Genomic DNA, 27183 nt, shown 5'->3' on the forward strand with positions numbered 1-27183 from the left:
TATTAATTAAAATTGTATCAACTACTACATTATACATATATTTATTATTATTATTATTATTATTATTATTATTATTATACTTTGTTGCTGTCTCCCACATTAATAAGGTAGCACAAGGAAGCAGATGAAAGAATGGCCCAAATCCACCCACATACGCATGTATATACATAAACGCCAACACATGCACATATACACGCCTATAGATTTCAATGTATACATACACAGACATATATTCATACATATTCATACTTGCTGCCTTCATCCATTCCCGTTGCCACCCTGCCACACATGAAATGGCACCCCCTTCTCCCCTTGCGTGCTCGAGGTAGCGCTGGTTAAAGACAACAAAGGCCACATTCGTTCACATTCAGTCTCTAACTGTCATGTGTAATGCACCAAAACCACAGCTCCCTTTCCACATCCAGGCCCCACAAAACTTTCCATGGTTTACTCTCGGGTTCAGTCCATTCTCTCCATGTATCCAAACCATTTCAATACACCCTCTTCTGTTCTCTCAACCACACTCTTTATTACCACACATCTCTCTTACCCTTTCATTACTTACTCGATCAAGCCACTTCACATCACATATTTTCCTCAAACATTTCGTTTCCAACAGGTGAGGATATTCCCTCAGAGGCCCAGTCCTCTGTTCTTAACGCTACCTTGCTAATGCGGGAAATGGCGAATAGTTTGAAAGAAAGAAAATTATATATATATATATATATATATATATATATATATATATATATTTCTTTTCTTTCATACTATTCGCCATTTCCCGCCTCAGCGAGGTAGCGTGAAGAACAGAGGACTGGGCCTCTGAGGGAATATCCTCACCCGGCCCCCTTCTCTGTTCCCTCCTTTGGAAAAAAAAAAAATGAGGGGAAGATTTCCAGCCCCCCGCTCCCTTCCCTTTTAGTCGCCTTCTATGACATGCAGGGAATACGTGGGAAGTATTCTTTCTCCTCTATCCCCAGGGATAATATATATATATATATCTGTGTATGTATATGCTGAAATGTATAGGTATGTATTTGTGCGTGTGTGGGAGTTTATGCATATACATGCGTATGTGGGTGGGTTGGGCTATTCTTTCATCTGTTTCCTTGCATTACCTTGCTAACGCAGGAGACATCGACTAAGTATAATAATAACAATAAATGAATATTTCTATTTATTCATACTATTCGCCATTTCCCACATTAGCGAGGTGGCATTGAGAACAGAGGACTGAGCCTTCAAGGAAATATCCTCACTTGGCTCCCTTCTCTGCTCCTCTTTTGGAAAATTAAAAAACGAGAGGGCAGGATTTCCAACCCCCTGCTCCCTCCCCTTTTAGTTGCCTTCCACTACACGCAGGGAATACGTGGGAAGTATTCTTTCTCCCCTATAAAATATGTATATGTATTATCACTGGGGATAGGGGAGAAAGAAAACTTCCCACGTATTCTGTGTGTCATAAAAGGCTGACACAGGAAATGGTGAATATGTATGAAAATATATATATATATATATATATATATATATATATATATATCCTAAATGTGGTTTATGTGCATTACACATTACAGCTAGAGACTGAGTGTTGCCTTTTTTATCTGTTTTCCTGGCACTACCTCGCTGAAGCAGGGGATAGCGACAGGAATGGATGAAGGCAAGCAAATATGAATATGTACATGTGTATAGATGTATATGTTATGTACATGGGCCTTTATGTATATATATGTGTGTATATGAGGGGATGGCCCATTCTTCGTCCGTTTCCTGGCACTACCTCACTGAGACGGGAAACCAATTATGTACAATAAAAAAATAAAATTAAATATATATATATATATATTTATATATATATATATATATATATATATATATATATATATGGAATATACACACGTATGTTTCATATATATATATATATAAAACAAAGTTATTTAAATCCCAACACCAATCTTTATAAACCAAGCAATTTCATTTAACGTGCAGTTTTTCTGTACATTTGCCCTGACATGTTTTGTGGAAACAATCCACCTGATGCATGTGTTTAACAATGGTATTTAAGTCCTAACATCACCCTTGAGTCCAGCTATCCAGGACCCAAGTGTGATGGGATTTAAATACCTTTGTTAAGTGCTGGGACCTGATGAGGTGGATTATCTCCATGAATCATATCATGCCACATGTTTAGAGAAATTACATGTTAAATATAATTGTATGAACTACTGAAGTGGAATTTCATCTTCGTAATTCATACAATTTATATCTAAGACATTCTAAAAACAGCACTTGCAATGTTATTTTCCAGTACAGTAACACGATTAGTAAGACCTTAGTAAATAGTTGGCCAGATCATGCAAGAATTGGGAGTGTTTATGCTGTTAAATGCAAGACATGTACAGATATATATATAGTACCTGGGGATAGGAGAGAAAGAATACTTCCCATGTATTCCCTGTATGTCGAAGAAGGTGACTAAAAGAGGTGGGTGTGGGGGCTGGAAATCCTCCCCTCCCATTTTGAATTTTCCCAAAAGAAGGTACTGAGAAGGGGTCTAAGGGTGGATATTTCCTTTAAGGCTCACTCCTATATTCTTAACACTACCTCACCAATGCGCGAAATGGTGAATATGTATAAAAGAATATATATTTATTTTCTTGTACATATTCACCATTTCCCATGTTAACGAGGTAGTGTTAAGAACAGAGGACTGAGCCTTAGAGGGAATATAGGCCAAACTAGAAAATGTGATGAAGAGGTGTTATTGAAAATGTCACGCAGTATGCAGGGATGACTACAAAAATGCTTTTGCTAAACACTGTCATAAAAATTATCCAATGATTCATCTTAACTGCTAATAGTAAGGACATCAGTTTGTCTTAAGGCAGTTTTGAAGCTCATCCTAGCAGTAACCAAAACATTGCGAATAAACTGACAAAATACAAAAAGTTATTCGAGATGCACACAGGTCTCCATGCCATTGTGATCCCTCTCAATCACTCCCAGTGGTTACTGCCATACAATGCAGATAGTGCTTGGTCTGTACTGATTGGTTCTGGACAGCAGGACTAAAGTGTGATGATGGAATTTGAATAAGTATTGGTACCTGATGAGGTGGATTGTCCATGAAACATGTCGTGCCACATATAGAAAAATTAAGTTGAATAAAATTGAACTACTGAAGTGCGATTTCACCTTTATATAGTGAATGTCTGAAAAAATATATGTATATGCATTTATACATAATGTTTGGTAATCAGGATTTTTTTTCTTTGAGGTTCATTTGTGTAAAAGGTTATTCAAATATTTTAAATTGAGGAACCAAAGAAAATTCAGTACAATCACTTTCTATACATACAGCATAAAATATAAAAAGTACATCCATGATTTTTAGGCCTTTCAAAAAATCAAATCCAACTTCTAAACAATGTGTATGAATTTTTTTCATAAAATATATTTATTTAGATATAAATTTTTGGATAAATCCTGGCACTAGATATGACTACAGTATTTAAATACACAAACTATGTACTATACAATAATTTCCAACATTTTGACAAGATTTCTGGAGAAAACAATCTTACTCTTGGGACTAGTTAACTTCTATAATGCATCTAAAATCTTTTAACAATTATAACTGCATTTTTATGGCTGTACAAGTCCTTAAAGATATATAATGTAGCTATTTCAAATCTGCTAAAAATACTATATGACTAGAATATAAAATCTTTGAGGCTACAGAATTTTTTTTGCAATTTAAATTTCACTAGTGTTTAAAATTCTCAGTCCAAATAAATACTGGGCAAGTTTTTCATCTATGGCAACAAATTTCCACAGCCTGGATTCTGGAACTTTGTGACTGATTCCATGTCCATGTTTTGACTGTATAAGGGTAAGGAGGACTGGTATCCCTTAATCCCCTACTCGCTTCCATACTTACACCTCTACCCTTCATTATTCTGTTAAGGGACCCAGTGATTACTGCTCTCCTTCCATATCACCAAACTTACCCTAGACAGCTCCTTATTACTTAAATTCTCTCACCTCTTCCAGTTTTTCTCAACCAATATCCAAAACACAGCTTAGTACACTTTCTTCCTTCACTCTCAAGTGCAATATCAAAATTTTTGCGGACAGATGAGCTAGATATCCCAAGTCCATGTGATGCAGAGCAATTTGACATGCTCGGCAGTTCATCAATAAAATTTTGGACCACATTCACAGCATACTCATACACACTTAGATGTCCAGATCTTGACTCATTATGAACAGACCCCATTGTTTTAAATTTATAAAGCAAATTACAAATTATCATATCCGTAGGACCTGGCCAGTGAAATTTCTTTTCAAATCTCTTCAATGTCTTGGGATTTCTTTTCTTTAATCTATAGTGTTACAACCATCACATTCTTGCATATTCATTTTATGGGGTCCTGCAACAAAAGGAAATACAAACTATTAATTAAGTGAAACATATGGGTACTATAAGCATCATGTATGTCACATTTTTAAAAAATATCTCAGTGGGTTTATTTAAAAGGGTGATCTGGGGCCTGGATGTGGATAGGGAGCTGTGGTTTCAGTGCATTACATGTGACAGCTTAGAATGAGTGTGAATGAATGTGGCTTTTCTGTCTGTTTCCCTAGCGCTACCCCACTGAAGCAGGGGTTTGCGATTGCTATTTCCTGTGTGGCGGGGAAGCAACAGGAATGGATGAAGGCAAGCAAGTATGAATATGTACGTGTGTATATATATATATGTATGTATATTATTATTTATTATGTATGAATATTATTATTATTCATAGTGTATGTATATGGGCATTTATGTAAATATGTTTATATGAGTGGAAGGGCCATTCTTCGTCTGTTTCCTGGCGCAATCTTGCTGACGTGGGAAACTGATTAAGTATATATAAATATTCAATGAAAAAAATACACAAAAGAAAATGAGCTGTGATTCTACAGAGATTATATTTGATAAGAAAGTTAGCTGTTTATTTTTGTTTACAGTAAATATAGAGTTTGTCCATTTGTTAATGTTTATGAAATTATAGAGCGGAACTTAGAAGTACTGGATCTCAGAGTCAAAATCATGAAATTCAGAATGCTTAGATTCAGAAATTCATACAGAAGTGATGTTTTGTACTTTTTTACAGTAGTTTTTGAGAATTAGAATCTAAATATAGTGGTTTAGAAGATAAAGGAAAAAAATATGGTTAGGATAGCAGGGTAACAAGTGTCCCTGGAAAAGGTTATCTCTACCCTTTGACCAACCCAGTTCTAAAGCTTACAACCAACAAGTAGTGTCAGCAGCCTTAGATTTAAGAAAAAAAAAAAAAAAAGAATCATACCACTTCAATAGCTGTGGTCATTATGGCAGTAGCCTTAGACTTGAACAAGTCTTCAGCATGTTATGACAAAATATGCAAGTTTAAATGGCTGAATTGAATGTATGAAGAATAAGTGATGAATGTAAAAAGGATGAAACTTTTACATATTTTACAGATATTTTACAGATATATGTAAAATAAAGATAAAGACAACGGAACAATAGAGTGGAATGTGATTATGACTTAAGAGATGAGGCGTGTTGATTGGTACAAATGAGAGCACATAGGAAAGAGTTGTAATTTTCATGAAATGACCAATGGGTTGTTATGTCTTAACTGTAAATTTGTTATAAGTTACAAATTCATTTGTTTGCGATAACTATGATAGTTGCATTTTCACCATGCAATGACAAGCAAGATGTGGTTATACCTTAAATGGTAGGTACTGTTAAAAAAATTCCATCATGCAGTGTGCCCAAAATAAAAATTTCTGTTCTTGTATGAAATGATAGATTAACATTCAAAAATAACAGAAAATACAAAGAAATCTATACAATAACCTTTTTTGTTGACCTGTTCCAGTAATGAGAGTCGAGAGGTAGTGTGAATGATGTTCACAACCCCTGATGCAACAGGAAGACATGGAAACGAAAGTCTTTGTTTCTGTTGAGTTTGTGTGTAAATGTACTCTAATTTCATACACAGTCATAAATAACATGAATGCTTTTAATATACTTTGCCTTTCACACTGAAAAGGAAGACTGGCTGGGAAGGCTACTGAAAGGTATTTTTTTCTGAAAGGTATTTTTTTCTTTTTACTGAACACTATAAATTTATACAAAAGTTCAGTGTTGGTGGTAATTAACATGGATATAATTTTTAACTATATCCATGTTAATTATCATCGACACTGAACTTTTGTATAAATTTATAGTGTTCAGTAAAAAGAAAAAAAAATCCTTCAGTAGCCTTCCCATCCTTGCCAGCCAGTCTTCCTCTTGAGTGTGAAAGGCAAAATATATTAAAAGCATTCATGTTATTTATGACTGTGTATGAAATTAGAGTACATTTGGGTATCCCTGGGGATTGGGGAGAAAGAATACTTACCACGCATTCCCTGCGTGTCGTAGAAGGCAATTAAAAGGGGAGGGAGCAGGGGGCTGGAAATCCTCCCCTCTCGTTTTTAATTTTCCAAAAGAAGGAACAGAGAAAGGGGCCAAATGGGGATGTTCCCTCAGAGGCTTAGTCCTCTGTTCTTAACGCTAATGCGGGAAATGGCGAATAGTATGAAAACAAAAAGATTAAAATACTACACCTTAACTCTGGGGATAGAGGAGAAAGAATACTGCCCATGTATTCTCTGCGTGTCATAGAAGGCGACTAAAAGGGGTGGTAGCAGGAGGCTGAAAATCCTCCCTTTCTGTTTTACTTTTCCTAAAGAAGGAACAAAAAAGGGGGCCAAGTAAGGATTTTTACCTTTTAAAACTTAGTCATCTGTTCTTGACGCTACCTCACTAACGTGGGAAATGGCAAATATGTATGAATGATGATTACACCTTTTACACTACAAGTGTGAGTACATCAAGTGGTTGGCATGTATGGGGAGGATATTGCAGGTTTTTCTTTGGAAATATTCTAGCCCTTTTCCTATAGCCTGTTAACATAGTGCTTCATTACCTCATGATTACATAGAGAAAATTAGTTATGTAATTTCTTCCACAAGCGTGAGCTCAGTTGGGGGTGCCCTTCATGCAGGACTTCCTTCTCCACACACAATCCTGCAAAAAAATCACTTTGTAAGTCAATTATATTTTTCATGTTATGCTTCTTCACTTTCCTCAGCAACTTGTACACACCATAAATGTTCCTCATTATAATTTAGTTTATTTAACAATCTATATATTTTCTACAAGGTCACCATGTAAGTATGCTAGACCTTCTGATGGATACCCTATCTATACCCAATATCTTTACTATCCATCCCTTCATGAACTCACTTAAAGGGGGTGACCACAGCAAAAGTCTCCGTAACTGGTGAACTCTACTGCAGCTTCTTAGCCTTTTAGTGCTTCACCCTAAACAGGCCAATGGCAGAAGGCAACTCTAACAGTGTTTTTACAGGCTCCTACCTATTGTTCCAAATGACTGCTTCTACCAACTGTTCCAACCTACTACTTCTACCTAATGCTCACACAAAATGTTCCTAACAACTACTACCTAATGCTTCTGTCTAATGTTCCTACCTACTACTTCTGTCTTCTGCTCCTACCATTTTGCCAAAAGGCAGGGATAGCTCATAGGTGCTTACTGCAGGAAAATCTAGTTACAAATAATAAGTAGCATGAATCTAATGTTCTCGAGTGTTATGTGTTGCATGGCAAGGAGAAAAGATGGCTAAGTTAGAGGAGAGCAACTTGACAACCACTGAAGTGCTAGCTCACTATGTAGCCATCACTAACCCTCCTGATAACCAGATAGGTAGTACTGGTAATATACCTCCCAGGTTGGAGGCTGCCTATCAATTACCAACCAGCAATGGAAGAAACTGTTATAAGCTACTGATGATATGACAACTGCATATTTCTGTAAACAGGGCAGAAAAAGTCAGCACATCAATTGATACTGTTTACGAGTTAAGGATAATCTTGAGCATTTTAAATGAATGAAACCTTGGGAGAAACTGTTTGTAATAAAAGTCATTACAAACCATTTCTCCCTAGGAGATGGGTACTACGTGAAAGGAGTGTTATGTATGAGGACCTTTATGAAAATGACAATGTTGAAAGGATACATGGTATACCATACATTATTATTTCAAAAACTCATGCACTGGCAGTTAAAATAAACTTGCTTTCTAGCAGTGGACACAGTATTACAGAACAATCATTTATGAACATAAGCATGTAAATGATAATGGAAGCCCAAAACCAGCATCACAATCTGATTCATAAACATTTACCTCCCAGCTAAGGTTCTGGGTGTAAGGTTGAGTTACTGCATAGTGTATTGAAAGCACACCTCAACAAATTTGTTACATAATATTGAAGCTGTTACATAGTTACTCTTTGGTATATTCAGAATTATGGAGTAATCATTAAACAATTTTAAAACAATAAAAACAGCATTGCAAATTATTCCTGTAATCATTAATACTCATACCTTTTAATGTCATTTACAATATTCATTTTACTTTCAGTCATATTTACCTTAAACAACTCGGATATACTAACAGCACTTGCTCTCCTTCCTTATGAGTTCTTACACTGTTAAGAGACTCAATGTACAATATATTTCCAATTCTATACTATCTTCTGATGCCTTGCATTTATATAACCAACAATCAATAATCATACAAGATGCAATGTGGCACATCTTGAAGTGACAAAAAATTTGCATACATTAAGCAAGCAAATAACTCCACCATCCAAATGAATGTTTAAACAAGTATTCTGTACTATTTACTCTATAAGCAGAATGAAAAGTGGCTAGTATGCTTTTTTAAACATAGATGATTAACTCTGTAGCTTATTTTCCACATCAGCTTGTACCATAAAACACCAATAACCCTTTAATTGCCGAGATGCAACATTAACACCAACTTCTTGTAGAACAAGTACATCTATATTATTTGAAAACACATACACATGGAGACATCTGTAGATCTCTTGTGTTGTTGACATACCAAGATACAATACTGTATTAAGACTACTGAGTTCCATCAGAAACAATTTTCTACCTAACTTGCTTCACTGAAGCCAGTATTCCTTTTTGATTACTCTTCAGGGCAATGCATGTAATTAACAACAGAATCTTAAATACTATCCATATCTTATAGATATATGTAAGTTCGTTGAGTAAACCTGGAAAGTAGTACGGGAGAGTATTGATGAAGAGGGCGAAGGTACGTACATAGCACCATACTGGTTAGGAAAAGTGTGGTTTCAGAAGTAGATTGTGTATCAAGTGTTTACTTTAAGAATGTGTGAGAGAAATACTAAGAAAAACAGATGGATTTTGATGTGGCATTTATGGATTTGGAGAAAGCATATGACGGTTGATACTGATGCCTTGTGGAGGGTCATAAGAATATATAAGATGGTAGGAAAGCTGCAAGAAACTGAGTTTTTATCAAGATTGTAAGGCATGTGTACAAGTAGAAAGAGAGTAGAGTGAATGGTTCCAGGTGAAAGTTGGTCTGCAGCAGGAGTGTGTTTTATCACCATAGTCATTCATTTTGTTTACGGATGGGGAGTTGCCATTTCGTTGACACAAGATGTGTGGATCCAGTGTTTTGCTTAAAAGAATGAGCAAGAAATACTTAGAGAAACAGATGGATTTGTATTGCATTTATGGATCTTGAAGAAGCATGCAATAAGGTTAATAGATATGTCTTGTGGAAGGTCTTAAAAATATACTGGTGGGACAAAAGCTGTTACAAGCAGAGAAGTTTTTACTTAAGGTGTGAGGCATATGTACAGCAGAAAGAGAAAAGAGTGAATGGTTCCAAGTGTAGGATGGTCTGCAGCAGGAGTGTGTGATGTCACCGTGGTTATTTAATTCATTTACGGATGGGGTATTGAGGGAGGTAAATGCGAGAATCTTGGAAAGATGGGCAAGTGCGCAGTGTGTGGGAGATGAGACAGCCTGGGAAGTGTCAGTTTTTGCTTGTTGATGATACAGCACTAGTGGTAGCAGGTTCAAATGAGAAACTGCAGAAGTTGGAGACTAAGTTTGGAAGAATGTGTGAATGAAGAAAGTCGAGATTAAATTTGAAAAATTTGAATACAAACCAGGTCACTAAGTTTAGTAGCGTTGAGGGACAGGTTAGTCGGGAGCAAGTCTGAATGGAGAAAAACTGGAGGAAGTGAAGTGTTTCAGAAACCTATGAGTGGACATGGCAGCGAATAGAATCACAGATGTGAAAGCAAGTCATAGGGTGAGGGATGGGAAAAGGTTCTGGGAGCACTGATGAATAGGTGGAAAGAGAGAATATTAATCTGGTTGGGCAAAAATGCCATGTTTGGAGTACTGTAGTCCCACCAATACTATATGGATGAGAGGCATGGGCTATAGATACAGCTGTGCAGAAGAGGGTAAATGTGAAGAAAATAAAATGTCAGAGGTTAATATGTGGTGTGAGATGGTGAGAGAGAAAAGTGTAAGTATATACAAAGGGTTTGCTTGAGAGAGCTGAAGAGGGTGTACTGCAATGGTTTGGACATATGGATAGAATGAGTGGGGAAAGACTGACAAAGGATATATGTGTGTAAGAAATGGAGGGAACAAGAACAGGGAGACCATATTGGAGATGGAAGGATGGTAAGAAAAAGATTTTGGGCGATCAGGACCTGAATATGCAGAAGGGTGAAAGACATGCATGGGATACAGTGAATTGGAATGTTGTGGTATACTGGGGTCAACTTACTATTAATGGACTGAACCAGGCCATTTGAAGCATCCTGGGTAAACCTTGGAAAGGTCTAAGGGGGCCTAGTTGTGGATAGGAAGCTGTGGTTTCATTGCAATGCACGTGACAGCTAAAGAATGGACGTAAACGGATGTGGTCTTTCCTCTTCTGTTCCTGGTGCTACCTCACTGACACGGGAAAGGGCGATGAAGTATGAAGAAAATACATAGTATTACTTTTCATATTTTCATTCTGCAAGATAGAGAAAAATATTATCAGGCACCAACTTTGGCCTGACTAATTCATCATTAAAATTAACTATACCCCTCTCCCTAGCAACTCCCCTACTTATGGGGTAAAAATATTTTACACTTCTGTACTTCTTGAACTGCCTTTTTTAGACCTTACGTTTCTTTGCAAAAATATTATAATTTCAGCACCACACATTTCAGAAATAATTCCACAAAAGCATTACTCATTACCATGCTGCATCTTCCCTACAACAGTGGTTGAAGTGGCTCATTTGCATCTTTTTCCTATTTTCCCACACATTATCAAAACAAGAGGCAAATATCAACATCTTTACCTTTTTCATTACTTTTGTCTACCAAAGATTTCAGCTATTTTTTTTACTTTAAATGCCCTACTAGAGGTCTTGTAAGGTATACCCACAACTGCAGCTGTTTGGCAGAACCTTACTTTTTCTTTGATTATATCAGATTCTTTAAAATAATTTTTTTTTTTTCACAACAGCAACATCAGTAGCCATTTGTGGCATCTGTGGGCCTAATGACCCCACCTACTACATTTATGACACAAAACAAGATTCTCTTTATTAACAGCCACTTTTTCATATCTTGGGCATTTAACAAAAATCCTTTCTAGAGCCGTTCTTTTGTCAAGGCTACCATTTGTGGTTTACAATCAAGTTTACCCCTAACCCAAACTTTACTTCATTTAACCCACACAAACTTTGATAGCATCAGTTAACACCTTATGTGGTGTAGTCAAACAAAATAACCTTCATACACTTAAGATCATTCGGCACTTCTAAAACATCTTAAAAACCTTTTGAAGATATGTATTTAACCACCTGATCATCTTTCGAATTCCTAATGTACTTTAGCCACTTTAACTGCCCATTGTACCTTTCTCGGAGATGCATTTCAACTGACTTTGGAAAGTAAAGAAATTTCCTTCTAAAGTTATGACCAGATTTTTTCCTTACCATGATAGTTATCCCTCATGTCGACGCAGCTCTCCCTCTCTGCCAATCATTTTTTTTTTCTCTCGTCCTGGGGGTTCTTCCCACCAACTCCCAAGCTGAGTCACTCCAAACAAACTGTGGTGACGTTCTGAAATGATTAAGGTAGTCCATTTTAGAAACGAGGGGGCTTACTCAGGTTTTACTTTCTTTCATTTCCTACAAAATGCGAGGAAAGCGAGTTCTTAAAGATGAAGGAAACAGTTACACACATCAGTTTAATACGCCAATTTGGAAAGGATGACGCACCTGCGTCTAGGTAGTCTCTATTTAGAAAAATGGCAGATGAAGGTCAGCTTGACAAGATGAGTGATAATAACAGCTGGTGGTTAGATTGACAACTTAGAGAGACAATAACAGCTAGTTGTCACTTGATAACAGATGACAAGTTAACAGACAACAGCTGGTGGTCAAAGTGAACAGTTAATCACCAAAAGCAGGTGGGCAGCTTGACTAGTTACTGGTAAGGACACAGCAAAAGCTGGTACCGAGCCATATATACACATATGAGAATCGAAATTATTTAGAGCCGACAAAAGTTTGGGTTAGCACGAGACTGTACACATTCGTCTTGAATCAAGTGTGCTCGCTGGTCTGAAAGTGTCCCGCCAGAAATAATTTTTTTTTTTTTTACAAATTTTCGAACCCAAGCTTTCGCAGGATCCACGATTTTGTTCTGCATTCTTGAACATAAATAAAAGATGCTCGTAAAATGAGTAACCTGGACGCACACTTAGAGAGAGAGAGAGAGAGAGAGAGAGAGAGAGAGAGAGAGAGAGAGAGAGAGAGAGAGAGAGAGAGAGAGAGAATTCTAATAACATAAAGTGCGCATTTCCCCATTTAGTATCTCTATAGAGACAGTTTTACTCTCTAGTTCGCGAAGGACTTGTACATCCAGGAAATAGAGAGGAGAGTCCGGCTGGCCGCGGTAAACGTTGTTGGATAATTCAAGTCTTCGCCGACCTGGCAGCAGCGGACACGTCAGCCCTGTTGTTCCTCTCGCATCGCCACAACACCAACATTTCTTGTTCGCTTCCCGACCAAAAAGTTAGAGTATCTCCAGAAAAATACCTTATGTTATTCACAACGACAAGCTCTCACTGATACTGCCACGATGTTTTCAGGATAATTAATATTTTTTCGAATAATGTTTGTATTAGCGTAACCTGGTTGTCACCAGTACAAAAGTATAAGCATAAGTTGTTATTAAGGGATAATGATACTGAAGCCTCAACTTGGAGTAGACGTAATATTAGTAACGCCGTTTCCTTAATGTTTGAAGGATAATGGAGCCAAAACATATACGCAACTTGTTACAAGAGTGTTGCGTCTGTCCTTGCCGAGAGAACACGTTCCGTACATGTTTGTGCGACGCGGGTGTAGTTCATGAGACCCCTGTTTTTCTTTTTCATCCCCTGTACTTACTACCTCGTGCGCCCAAATCATGGAAACTATTATCTATAACTCAGTTTCCATTTGCGTGAGGTGGATCAAATGTATAACGCCTTTCGCAAAATAAACATAACGGGTTTAGGTTTGGGTTCTTATATGTGTAAGGAATTGAATAAGTTGTTGCATTATTTGCAATACTGAAAGGCTGCGTTTTGCACCCTCACATTTTCTGGTCAAGATCATTTACAGATAATGAATCAAATAATCACGTACGATAAATTACAGCATAGTACTTGAAGGTAAATTTTCACACCTAGTATTTCTTTCTCGTTTTGAGGGAAAATTTTACTACCAATTTTTTCTCCTTAACATTTCGGGAAAAAATAAAGCTTCAGCCAGGAACTTGTGGGTGGCTGCGTGTTTTGTGTGGTGTCTCTGGCCTAAGGAAGGCTGGTGCCTGCCTAACGTCGACAACTCGTAACTTTTTCAGAGAACCCCGCGTGTTGCTGAACTGGTCCGTCGTCCTCGCCATGTTTGTTACAAAGGGGTCAGTTAGTTTTACAAAATACTTCAGTCGAGTGCGAAAAATAAAAACACACAAAAAAACTGACAATTCCCCTTTCGTACATTCACCTTGGGAACTACGTTACATCACTAAGACAAAGCTATCTGGTTACATATTCAATATAACCTTTCAAATTGTAAAAAAAAAAAAAAAAAAGGGAAAACCATGTCCAAATATTGTTCACGAGTGAAATCCCTAAGCAAACGCCTTCGCCATGATCTTAAGACTTCTTAAGCTGTAAGAAAAACGAGTTGAAAATCAACCTGTATAAGGAATAAGACGAGAGTGAATTAAAGAATCTGTAAGCTATATTGTATATAAGGCCAGCTGGCGGGCTGGGATATCTGGTAGATCAACACAAACATACAGCTGTGTCCTACTTGATCTGTCAGCGTACGAATCTTATCAGATCTTTGGATAAAAATTACACGATAAATTCTTTGTTGATGTTCATCATTCATAAAGGATGTGGTGTATGCATAACGGAAAACTGTAGACATATTTCCTATTCTTTCCCAGAAGCAAGGAAATTTACGCAGTAAAGTAGAATCATAACATGTACGGGGCGAATGGTATTTCATAGTCTTTGGTGGACAGGTATGAGGTTTCAGGGTGGAAAGTTGTGACCCTCAAAAGTAATGGAAAATGTTTAGAGTTATCATTAGGTCTTTTTTTGTCGGGGAAAAATATGGCAGTTCTAGTAGTTAATGATATAGGAAAGTAATGATATATAGGGAAGAATTTCGTCTTGAAAAGTTCATTTGTTATTCTTGAAGGTAACACATGAAAGGGTCTCTTGTGTCAAATGAGTATAATGTAACAGAATCTTTAGGAGTAATATTGAACTAAGGATGATAACAGGAATATGGACACAAATTACTGCTTTCAAATCAAATAAAATCTTTGTGACCACAATAGCTTATGTTAGACGTTGGAAATGAAGTTTGATAAAAGTAACTGATGGTCTGTTATTTGTGGGGGTTAGCTCATATATCAGTACAAACTCACCCTACCTCACTCTGGGAACCCATCTTCCCTCCTGTTTACCACACTGATCCTCTCACTGGGAAACTACCATTCCGCCTCTTGTATTACTACACCAACCCATTCCCTGGGTACCTACCATCCCGCCTCCTATATTACCACACCATCCCTCTCCTTGGGTATATAACAACCCGCCTCCTGTACTACCACATGTGGTTTACCTAAGCCCAGACTGCTGCTGATGCTATCTCTAAAGGCCTAAGTACTTCTGCACAAAGCTGTAACCATGAAATATATACAGACTTATCTATTTTGAAAGGAATGGAAAGCGCTGGGCTATATGAGACAGTACTGAGGATATGCGAAGGTGTTATATGACGCAATCTTAAGCCACGCGACTCAGAGTTGCACGAAAGCGCTACATAACGCAATGTGAGGTTAAGCGAATGCAAGTTTTATAAGGTGCAATGTGAGGTCAAACAATGTAATTCAACGTCCCACTAGATCGCTATATATTATCAAAAATAAGTCAAACGTTGCAATCTGAGGTCATAAGAAAGGGCTGTATGACGCAAATAGGTTATGCGATTGAAGAGAAGACAGAATTAGGCAATCTATTATTTCCAAGCTGAGAGCTTTTCCCAAGAGAGAATATCCTGTCAGGCAATAGGATATTCACTAAAAGCAATATTCTCCGCGCAATACCTCTAGTCGACCAATATTCTTTTTGACACAGTTTAGGTTAAGTCAATATTCCTGTATAATACAGTATGGGGTCAGTATAACAGCTTGGGGACGATTCATATTCCCTCTATAACATAGGAAAGGGGGTCAGTGGACATACCCTCTATAACACGGGTAAAAAACACGATCATAAACCCTTTATAACAGAGGTAAGGGTCAGTCGACTCTCCCTTTATGACAGGGGTGTAAGCTTAGGTCAGTCGACATTCCCTTTATAACAGAGGCAAGGGAGTCGAGAGATTCCCCTTTTATAAGATAATGTGGGTCACGGATGTCCCTTCAACATCCCTTGGATAAAATAGCGTCAATTAGGGATATCCTTTATATGACATATTTAGTGTCAAGCCATATTCCCTGCATAACATAGCGTTGATAAGGGATGCCCTTTACACAACGGGTCAGTCCATATCCGCCATATAACACAGCGTGGATCAGGAGCTCCCCTTATATAACTCTGTTTCAGCCAGGCGGTGCGTTCAAACCCTCCGCAGTAATTAACCGCGAACAACTGAACAGTTTTTAATTTTGACAATGGAGGCCCGAAATTTGCATTTTAACAGTGAGAGATTGACTAATTCCGGTGTGAAATATCAAAAAGGCTTCATGTTCTCGTATATTGCCCTAAAAAAGATTCGAAACAAATGAATCACACTCCGTCAGAGAACGTATGATAGAGTGACAAAACCAGGGTGACTTGAACGCGCTCTCAGCAGAACGCTTTAATAACACGATTTTCAAAACCTTCAGAGCAGTCAAAATGGCCACTACTGATGTGAGCAGAGTGGCCTTTAAGAATACATTTATCTTGCGTAGGACACGTCTTGTCCTACGTTCGAAAAGTCTGGTTTGACATCATCTGCGCTGATAGTGACTGCAGGCGTCCCCAGGTCCCTTTACAATGTCTTCCAAGGACACAGAACTCCTCAGAAGCCTGCGTGTCCACGATGAACGCCTTAGTTATAACAAAGCTTGCTTAATCTTCTCAGACAAGGCATAACTCTACATGTTCTATCCACTGGCATCTAAAGCTACTCCGGCACATCAGGAGAACTTCAACTGAAGGGGGAAATGGAGTGTATGACTGACCGTCTAAATAAAATGGCCCGTGCCAGGCCAAAGCATGGCCGATCTTTCAGAACATCCACCTAATTCGACCAATGTAGTGTGTCCCCAAGCCTCGACCATCCAATTTCAACTACACTGAAACCAGTTCGGTAATCCGATCACTCATGAAGCTGTGCCTTACAACCAATTCTATTTCAGTATGGAAAAAATCCAGATTTTTTCATGAGGGATACATAGATATTAATGACAAATGGGATTTCAACCCGGCTGGCGCCGTATGAAAGCTACTTAACGTGTTAAGAGCTAAGCTATTTTGGACACCACAGTCCCCTCGTCACCTCCTACAAAGGAAAGCTCCGTCAGTTAATTAACCCCTTTGAGACCGTTACAACCCTTGGGTATAATAGCCTAGCCCTTAATATTACCTTTAAGGGTCAAATCAAAGGATGCCATTATACCTAAGAGCCGTACCGTTATGTTACAAGGGCCATACCGTCATGTTATAAGGGCTGTATTGTCGAGTTACAAGAGTCGTACCGTCGTGTTACAGGGGTACATCCAAAGTGTGACTGGCGACTGTTCCTGATACGTATTTCTCAATCATTTCCTCATCAATACGACAGATTTCAGAAGGCCCACGTGAGTACCCTAATAATTCTCACAAATGACTACTAATTTCTGAAGGCAATTATAAAGCACAGGAGAGATTCGAACCCACGTAGCACTGGATAAGGATTTAGAATCCTTGACTGATGGAATAACTTGCCCCACCCACCATACTAACATAAACACAAATCCAGTTGTCGTTTTCACGGCTCACCATCAACCATTACTTGAGAGGGTCTCCAAAACTACGAAGTACAACACATTACGAATGAAATCACGGAGACACAATACGGAATAAATTTACAATACTGATTTGAGCATACAGACGATAATGATAACAAATCCTTCGGCGAGCAACTCATAACTATAGACGGGATACGAACCCTCCTCTACAGCCTCAGCTTTCCTGAACCATCCCTATGCCCTCTATGTACAGCTAGGTTAGATGAACGGAGGGCTTAACTACCCCATCTTTAGCAAGATCATGGTTGCTCAGGGGTCACAGGCTCTGGGTAATACACCATACCAACTGGGCTCCAATGACGAACGTCTGTCTCCGGGAAAGGAGGAGAAACAAGATACTCTAGATGAAATGATCAACGACAACTACTGACGGAGGGCGAGGAGCATTTTCACAAGTTGGACTTTAATGTAATACAGAAAAGCTGTTAGTTCAGGACTGGGATTTGGATTGTGACCACGGAGAGGTGCGTTAAGTCCCAGGAGTCGTAGTGTTAGGTGTGATTAGAGGGAGGCTAAGGTCAGAGGTCGCAGTTTAAAAGTGATCAGCGGGAGGTGGTAAGGTCATAGGTCGCAGTTTAAATGATCAGAGCAAGGTGCTAAGGTCAGAAGTCGCAGTTTAAGTGATCAGAGGGAGGTACTAAGGTCACAGGCCGCAGTTTGAGTCCATGACTCGGCCTGAGTCATCACACAGGTCGGAGGTGGTGGCGGCGGCGGTGCTAAGACCAGGGCACAACACGTACCTCACCCTCCTGACTTACAAACTGTAGGGGACAGGTTCCTCCTGCGTCCCCTGCCTCAACTTTCTATCTCAACTCTGTCGTCCCCGGGCCGTTTGTCTGGGGAGGAGCCACAACTTTGTCAATCAGTTTTAAGGGTGGGAGTTCTTTCTCTGCTTTATGGCTTTCCTTCTCCTAATGTCCTCGAATTCATTTTCATACAGTAATGGAGATATTAATACATCAAGTCAGAGAAAAAAATACTTTCAATATATATATATATATATATATATATATATATATATATATATATATATATATATATATATATATATATATATATATATATATATATATATATATATATATATATATATATATATTGTACAGCCCCGGGGTCCCTTTCATGAAGACGGGCACCTGTAGCCTAGAGCAGCAAGGAAAAGATGGACTTCTCTGGAGTAAGAGGTTCCTTGACAAGGTTGTACTCCTTTCCGCTGACGAACGACAATGTTATACAGCCACGGCAAACGGGAGTTTTCGCTCGCGGTACAACATTTAGCGAGCGGATATATATATATATATATATATATATATATATATATATATATATATATATATATATATATATATATATATATTACCGACTCCGCCTTCTATATTTATGTACGATGTTTACGTAAATATGAGTATATGACAACCGGAGGAGGAAAACAGTTTACCAAGTGATGGGTCTCTCTCTCTCTCTCTCTCTCTCTCTCTCTCTCTCTCTCTCTCTCTCTCTCTCTCTCTCTCTCTCTGGGGGGTTTAAAAAAAGAAACACCACACTGGGAAAAGTAAGAGTAAGTAAAATCAGAGTTTATTCGAAAAAATAGTGAAGTACATGGAATATTTCCAGCCAAGCCAATGTCAACACCGAGGAGCCGTGTAACACAGAGGAAAAATCCCCGTATGAACAAAGCCACGAATTCAAACGCTTTCTGCTAAATTTCAAGCTGGACGAATATACAACTGTGAATTATTTGTTGACCAAGATCAAACATACTACAACCATCTCAAACGCTCGGGTACAAGACAAGGCAATCATATCAACGGCTCCGCGACTACATAGGCACTGCACCACCACAGAAGGGTCCGTTACTAAGCACTGCAACCACCAGACACTCCTGTACTAGGCACTACAACCACCACAAAGGCTCCGTACTAGGCACTGCAACCATCTTAAACACCAAAGTACTAGGGACTGCAACTTTCTTGAAAATTCCTTTAGGAAGAAAGAAGATAAACCAACAGATATAGATCAATATTACAATATTCTTGCTTAAGATATTCCATCAATTTGGAGTTCTAATTCGAGTCTACTTTAAACGCATTGTAATACACATACACGAACGATGAACTATAATCAATGACAAATATAAGGCTTCAAGTGACGGACTAGCCGACGTATACCATACAATCTAACGAATTCAGACTGGGAGTGGGAAACTGATTTGAAAGGCCGATGTTACACAGGAAATTATTTATCTGTAACCAAAAATAAAGGCGACCTTAAGGGTCTATTTCTCTATTTGGCGATACAAAGAGTACAGGACCGCAGCTTGACCCAACCTAAGTCCATGAGAAAAGACTTCTCACCGAAGATTCCATGAGCATATAGTAACCAAAGACAATTCAAGAAGATCTCCCAAAGCCAACAACTTATAATGCCCGCGAGTAGAATAGTGCGTTTCACAATGCCTCACGTGAATCCTCCAGCGGGGAGATCCTCGTCATCTGAAGTAGGTTCGTAGCCTCATCTTCCATGGCGCAGGAAACTCTAAGCGATATCAGTGGATAACGTCGAGGGCACATTACTCGAGTCTAACACGGCGTACCCCAGCATGCTCTAGTGACACTTCCCAGCTAATAACACTAGGTTTACAGAAACGTAAGTCTGACAAAGGTTTTGGGATCCAAGCCAACTATACCCAAAGTACAGTAACCCAGTGATACTAGCCTAGTCCAAAATGTTTTAAAAGTAAATCATCAATCGACAAGTCCGGGTGAACATTAACCCCTCGCTCTTATCTCTTCTAAGGTGGAATAATTCAAGACCACTAACCTCTTCCTTTAACTCAGCTCCCTGAATTCTGAAAGCAACTTTGCTACCTTCCTGTGGAGTGTCTTTGCTTATATGCATTTCCTGGGAAAAAGTTGACAGTTTTAGCGCCCTCTTCCTCTTAATCTCTTTTTCTTATCAAACATCACAAACTTTCACCGTTCATAAAATCTATTTCCTCTACCGCTTGAGTCCCATCTACCCATTATTCTGGCCTAAGGTCTCTGATCTTGGTCCCCAGTTTTAGCCCACCTGCCATGGTTTCTGTCCCCTTGCCCTAAGGCTCGCTCGAGTCCCCTGATTTCCTGTCTTATAACAGGCCCATGTTATATGACAGACGATGAAATTATCAGCAAAGGAAGTTCAATATATTATTGCATTAATTCATCGACATTACCATTTAAGTACACGTCATATAAAACTACGTGATTTAGGTATTAACAATATTTCACACTGACAGTATAAATCATACTCCTCCCTACTTCAGAATCGCCTGATGGATCAAGATTAATTACATGAATTTAAAGCAGATTAAAACATGGTTCTCGACATTTAATTTCTATCTTCAGGTCTACCGAGGAATATCGTAAATGAAGGTGACAAGTGTCCCTTGGACACAATACTCCAGACCATGACGATAGAATTCAAAATTGGTGTGATACCACATATCTGAATTCAAACACATGAACACAAGTCACTGTGCAAACTTGACCACACTTCATTATATACACAGTACCACATCCTCTTACCACATCATCAAACATCAAATTATCTCACCGCATTTTCGCATATCATATATTGTTCTTGAATGGCGACGTTGACTAATATACTGCTTTCATAATACTGTTGTCAACAAGAATTATTCCAACAGATTTTTACAATTAGTACTGACACGCCGAAAGGGGTGGGGGATCTTTCAGCTCTAAGAAATACTTCAGGGACCTATAACTTTACCTCCCATCCTGTACCTATATATCAGTGTATGTTACTTGGAGAGAACCTACAGAAAGCCTAACCATAAATCTAAAGTATAAATATACTGGGCTACTTACGGAAGATCTAAGATCAGAAACTGCATGGCGGTATTTCATATACACTCAATTTATCAGCTTTTATTAACGTCTATATTGGCAATATCGTTTCCAGACCATCTATTTTTTCATGGTCATTATCTAGTTTTTATACATTTATAAAGCTGTAATTCTAGGTACTGTATCTTATGTATTGCTTGCATATTATTTAAGGACATGGTTTTGAATCCATACCAACTCGCTAAGAACAGCAGGTGGGTTCAGTTCAATACCATTGTGTGAAAAACAAATAGAGAAATCCCCAAATAAGTTTTAGCAGCATGGAAAATATACCTTCATCCGCTGAGAATACTTCGCACAACAATCTCCGTTCCGGACTAGTTTTAACATTTAACGCAGTTAAACCAGCAGGACAATACAGCTAAGATCAAAGCAGCCTTGGACACGACTCTTGCCGCCAGAACAGAATTATTGCTAACTGATGAATATCGAGTAGTTTAATTTCTCTTGTGTTCATAGTTTTAAAAGTCACATTTTTTGGTGTGAAATCTGAGGAGGACGGGACGAGAGACCACGGAAAGGGTCAGACAAGAAACTTACAAAATCATACGTTTTTTTACAATGACATATTAACTTTTCCTTTTCCATAGTTCTAAAACGACCAATCATTACCGGAATCAAGATGAATCATTTGGACACCTTTAACGAATTATTTCTGACTGATTAAGAGCGTGCGATTTGAGGTGCTTTCGTTTTACTTGAACGGACGCACGATGTACGTGAAGTACCGCCTGTTTCTTATATCCGGGGAAAAAGTTTCCTTTTAATCCTACCATCTAATTCCTGATCAGAAATGACAAAAGTCTGCGTGGCCTATGTTGCAATAAAATAGTCATTCTAATCTTTGCCTTTACGAACAACACACTTATATGCCAGGACCGCTATCGATAAGCGGTTTCGGAGGACTAGAGAATGGATAAATCCGTTTTATTAATACGGGTATCAAATCATCTATTATCTGCGTTACAGATCATACACAGACCTGATTGTAAGGCTCTGTGGAAGTTGAGGTCCCTACCTATAACATTCGGCAGAACGAAAAACTACACCGAATGTGGAATGTTTGCACCTTTACGTTCGCCATAAAACTGCCTTCGACCTCAATTGGATTTGTTTAGGAACGATATAGAATATACAAGTGTGAAGATTCTTTAGTTAAACACAGCCGATATAAATTGATCTTTGTTACAAGCCACAAAAGCAAATGAACAACTTTGATAAAAGAAGATTGTGATGGTTTCAGTTGATACTTTCTGCCCTTTAACACATATACGCCCATAAAGTCAGACAGTTGTGCTCTACTGTTAATGCTTATAACATCTTTATTCAAATAATTTTGGTCTGAAACAAGTATTTAATGTACCTCCTATGTTGTCAGGAACAAGTCTGAGTCCATATTGGACTTGACCGTTACCGAACTTCGCCTGCTTACGCCGCGGGTGAAGTTACCTTCCTGTTAGGTTTGTACAGGATTGTGCTAGTGTTACAGACCGCAGTAGCACACTTGCAACAAGTTATTTAATGTGGGTAAAGTTCACGATGATCTCAAGTTCTTCATATAGTTCTCTAAGAACAACTTAAGTGTCATTATAGGCCAATATCCGCACGTAACGTCATGTCGAAAGCAGTCGAGGGCGTCATCTTCAATTCGTTAAATGACTATATTATGCAAAACGAACTTCTCTATTAACTGTAATCCGTGCTCCGTCCTACCCACTCACCCGACACCAGTTTGATCTGTCGTCACGGTCACATCAAACGGGAGTGTGATCAGGGCAATTACACAGGTTCTGTTATGCTTAGCTTAGAGATTACCTTTGATACCGTAAACTATGCTGGACTGATAAACAAAAACTGAATGCTATCGGTATGAACAATGATTCTGTAGACTGGCTCAAGTCTTTGTGAACTGGTCGCAAACAAACAACCATAGTGAATGGTCCAGATATCCTTTTAAGATACTGGTACGAATTGTTGGAACAGTTAACCAATGCTAATTAAACGATTCCAAATTAAAAATTCTAGAACAGTTGTTAAAGGGCATCTCGTGTCTTAAATCTTACTGGACAGTCAAAACTGCTTTATATATTGTCATCTGCTTTAACACGCACTTAACTCTTGTTAATAAACAGGTACGCGTCATATCTATAATTTTTTCTAAGTCAATCGTTAATAAACAGGTAAGCGTCATATTTATAAAATTTTCTGTCAATCGTTGTGCGTGCCATGTTGTCTGTCACCCACTTCGTAGAAGACCTGTGGAAAGAATTATCTAATGGTTTCGGGGATTATCCTCTGCAATTATTTCCATGTTCTATAATGTTTGGAAATTATCCTCTGCAAATATTTCCATGTTTTATAATGTTTTTCGCGCAAATTAAATCATATTACGAAAAGATACTGTTTCTTGTCCTTCTCACGTCGACGCTGCTTTACATAACAACTGTAACCGTTGTCGTAACTCATCAGATACAGCGGAAAGAGTTAGGATGCAAATGAGGTACGTGTCTCCCTGTCACTGTTAAACTGTCTAGTTCAATTTATTCTGAAAATATGAGACAGCAACTTTGCTGTACACTTTTGTCGAGAATCATGTATCTCTTTAATAATGAAAAGTTTAACTTGTCAGAGGAAGCACTGAATACCGGGCGAGAAATCTGTTCAACAGCTGGAAAAAGTAATTCTTTTTTACCTCTGAAATAAGTTCAAATCAACAAATCATCCACAAAAATTCCTTAGCTCACATTTCATCCACACACACACACTTCCTTATCTAACATCTCATCCTACACACACTTCTTATCAAACATCTTATCCACACACGAACACTTTCTTTATAACCTCTCCGCCACACCCGCATTCCCTTATATAGCATCTCATCCACGCAAACTTTGCTAGCATCTCATCTATACACGCTTCCTCATCCATCACATTCAGTAACACCTAAATCTCCATCTCATCTACGTACACAAACACCTCATCCACCTGCTAAATCTCTTCGTCCACACCTACATCTTACCCTATAACCTCATCCTAGCAAATTTCCATTATAATACCGATTCACCAATCTAATTTTTTTCCCTGACAGCATTTCCTCCGAAATTCGACATTTTTTTTTTTTAGTTCATCCTTCACCCAAGCTACTGCGTTTTCTGTGACACGGCGCAGTTGGCTGGCCACCAACCGCCGCGCTGGGCTACTAGTTCCAACAAGATTATAAAATATGGACTGAATTTGAAATCAAGCTGCACAGCGGCTGCTGTGATAAGAAATACCGGGCTCAATTTTGTATCGGTGCCTTTCTTTTCATTTCGTTGGGCTACGTCAAATCTCTTGCGTTGGTGGAACTGTATAATATGCATTTACCTGACGAAAATCAGTACCAAGAAATCTAATATCCTAACGTACCTTTACACTTTTCTAAGTAGGAAGCTACAGGTGGAATACAGTTCAACTAATTACGACGAATTCAATAATATAATTCTTCATCTATGCAGATGTTAGAACTTCCGCGCCGTAAGGTACATACCCGCAGCCTCGCCGCTATGTCCCATACCCGTACCCATAAAAGCTAGGTCACATTCGACCACACAGTCGCGTCACATCTTCGAATATGGGCCTAGGATCGAGGATGTGCATGTCTTCTCAATAATTTTAACCCAGATTCTGTAAGTGACAGCAAACACCTGATATTAAGGGTTTATTAAGATAATGTTCTAGCCGCAATCTAATAATTTTCGTCCATTACGTCAGATAGCTCCTAACCTAACCAATCTTTCCTCACTATCCTGTGCTAACCTACTTTTCTACTGCAATGGAGGGTAATGCCGGGCGACCAGCTTCAAGCGGCGTAGTGGTCGGGATAGGTGTGGGTGAATAAGCACCGGGCAAGTACTTCCTACAAGTGATACGAGGCCCTGCTGCGCAACAGAATTTACTTCAAACTCAATGGCCTATGTCAAAACACACATACAATGACGCTGACCGGCCGAACAAATCACCTGTCACCAGCCAGTTGCACACCGACCATCGGACGGGAATAGTTGCAACAACACCCGTATCTGAACCCTTATGGAAGAACGGACAAAAGCTAAAGAAAGTCTAAAATGTCTGTTCGTCGGTACCTATTTAGTTCTACCCGTAAATTTACAGGTAAATACAGGTACTCTTCTGACTCTATGGTTAAAGGAACTCTGATGTCAGGTTTTTATCAACAAAATGATCGTGCGCAAGCTAATTTGGATAGCCATCCAATATACGCATCGATTTTTCTGAGTTTATTAACTATGCTGAATTGCTAATCATGAAGAATTCAATCATATGCAGAAGCTAGAACTGAAGCGCCCATACAGTATATGTATCCGTCACCTCCCAACAACAGAGACGTCCCGTATCCTAAGTACTGGGTCACGGATGCTTCCGCACTCTACCTCTCGCAAGAGATTATTCCAGAAGTTCATCACTCTGTTCAAAATAATATTTCCTTTATGTGCAACCTTGAGTGTTCCTCACACATGCTACTACCACTAGTGTCATTTCAATATCAACGAAACCGACGCTCCTGGGCACTGGCATAGCCAGGGGGTTGGGCAAGTGGGACGGGAACCAAGGTTAACGTCACAGCGCTTTAAATGCTTACTGAACCGAGCTGCATTGCTGAAATGATGTACTTATACATTAAAGTTTACCCTCTAAATATGTGGATTGCTTAATTCTGGGTATGGCTCACCATTCCCCTTCCCCACCAGAAAAAACGCTACGCTAATATCTTTATAACCTCCGTAATATCCCCATCTTCATATTGAAAACCCGAGTTTTGGTAGACATGTATGCTTTACTAACACCAATGTTCGTTAAACCTTAAAAGGGCTCGTTTATGTCAAACGTTTAAAGCCTATGTTAATTTTTTAAAGCCTAATTTACGTTAAACCTTTAAAACTTAATGTTAAACCTTTAAAGCTTAGTTCATGTGAAACCTTTACAGCACTGAGGATGTAAAACCTCCCTATAACTTAATAAGTTCAGTTAAAGTATTTATATATAACAATTTTGATTCAATCAAGAAACATTGCGGAACTCCATCTAACTCTTCCGGCAACACTAATGATCAACCACTGACAATAACCCTCCGCCTTCAAACATAAATAGAACATCCAAAAAAAATCTTAATTTCCTATTCCATAGAACTGTATAGTACTCCACAGTACTTTATCAAAGGGCCATAAAATCACTCCTACAACCTCCTACAGATTGAAAGCGATCGTCAAACTACCCGTCTATGTTTACATCAAACTCACCAGGGATGGTAATGACTACTGGGTGATCCCGTAACAAGTGCTGCTGGATGTGCGTCCTTCGTCTTCATTTGCTTCAAAATATGAATATGTCTCAGAACAGATGAAATGCAGTAATATCCTCAGCTCGATAGATCTCTCCGTCTCACAGGGAGGTGTTCAAATCACTATACACAGGCGTAGTTTCCTACGTTAGAGTTCGAATAGGCACAAACTTAACGTCCTCACTCCAACGCTGCCAAGCGAGCACTAACGTCCGCTGCATACGGAAACCCTGGGGCATGCCGGAAGTGACCGAAAATGGCCTAATTACGCTTTCGATTTTGAATAGAATTGAAATGCACGAAATCTAGTGTTTATCGGGGTTTACTATAACTTTAT

The 27183-nt window shown here is 38.7% G+C and overlaps 1 long non-coding RNA gene across 1 annotated transcript; it reads right to left on the reverse strand.

Annotated features, from left to right (window-relative positions):
• Positions 1-3338: 3338 nt before the first annotated feature.
• Positions 3339-27059, reverse strand: LOC139760083 (uncharacterized). The gene is made up of 5 exons (XR_011715231.1): positions 26806-27059; positions 11966-12092; positions 10756-10989; positions 7008-7108; positions 3339-4430 (listed from the first exon to the last, which is right to left on the reverse strand). It is a non-coding gene; the product is annotated as an uncharacterized lncRNA (long non-coding RNA).
• Positions 27060-27183: the final 124 nt, after the last annotated feature.

Source organism: Panulirus ornatus, chromosome 35 (genome assembly GCF_036320965.1).
Source record: "Panulirus ornatus isolate Po-2019 chromosome 35, ASM3632096v1, whole genome shotgun sequence".
NCBI lineage: Eukaryota > Metazoa > Arthropoda > Malacostraca > Decapoda > Palinuridae > Panulirus > Panulirus ornatus.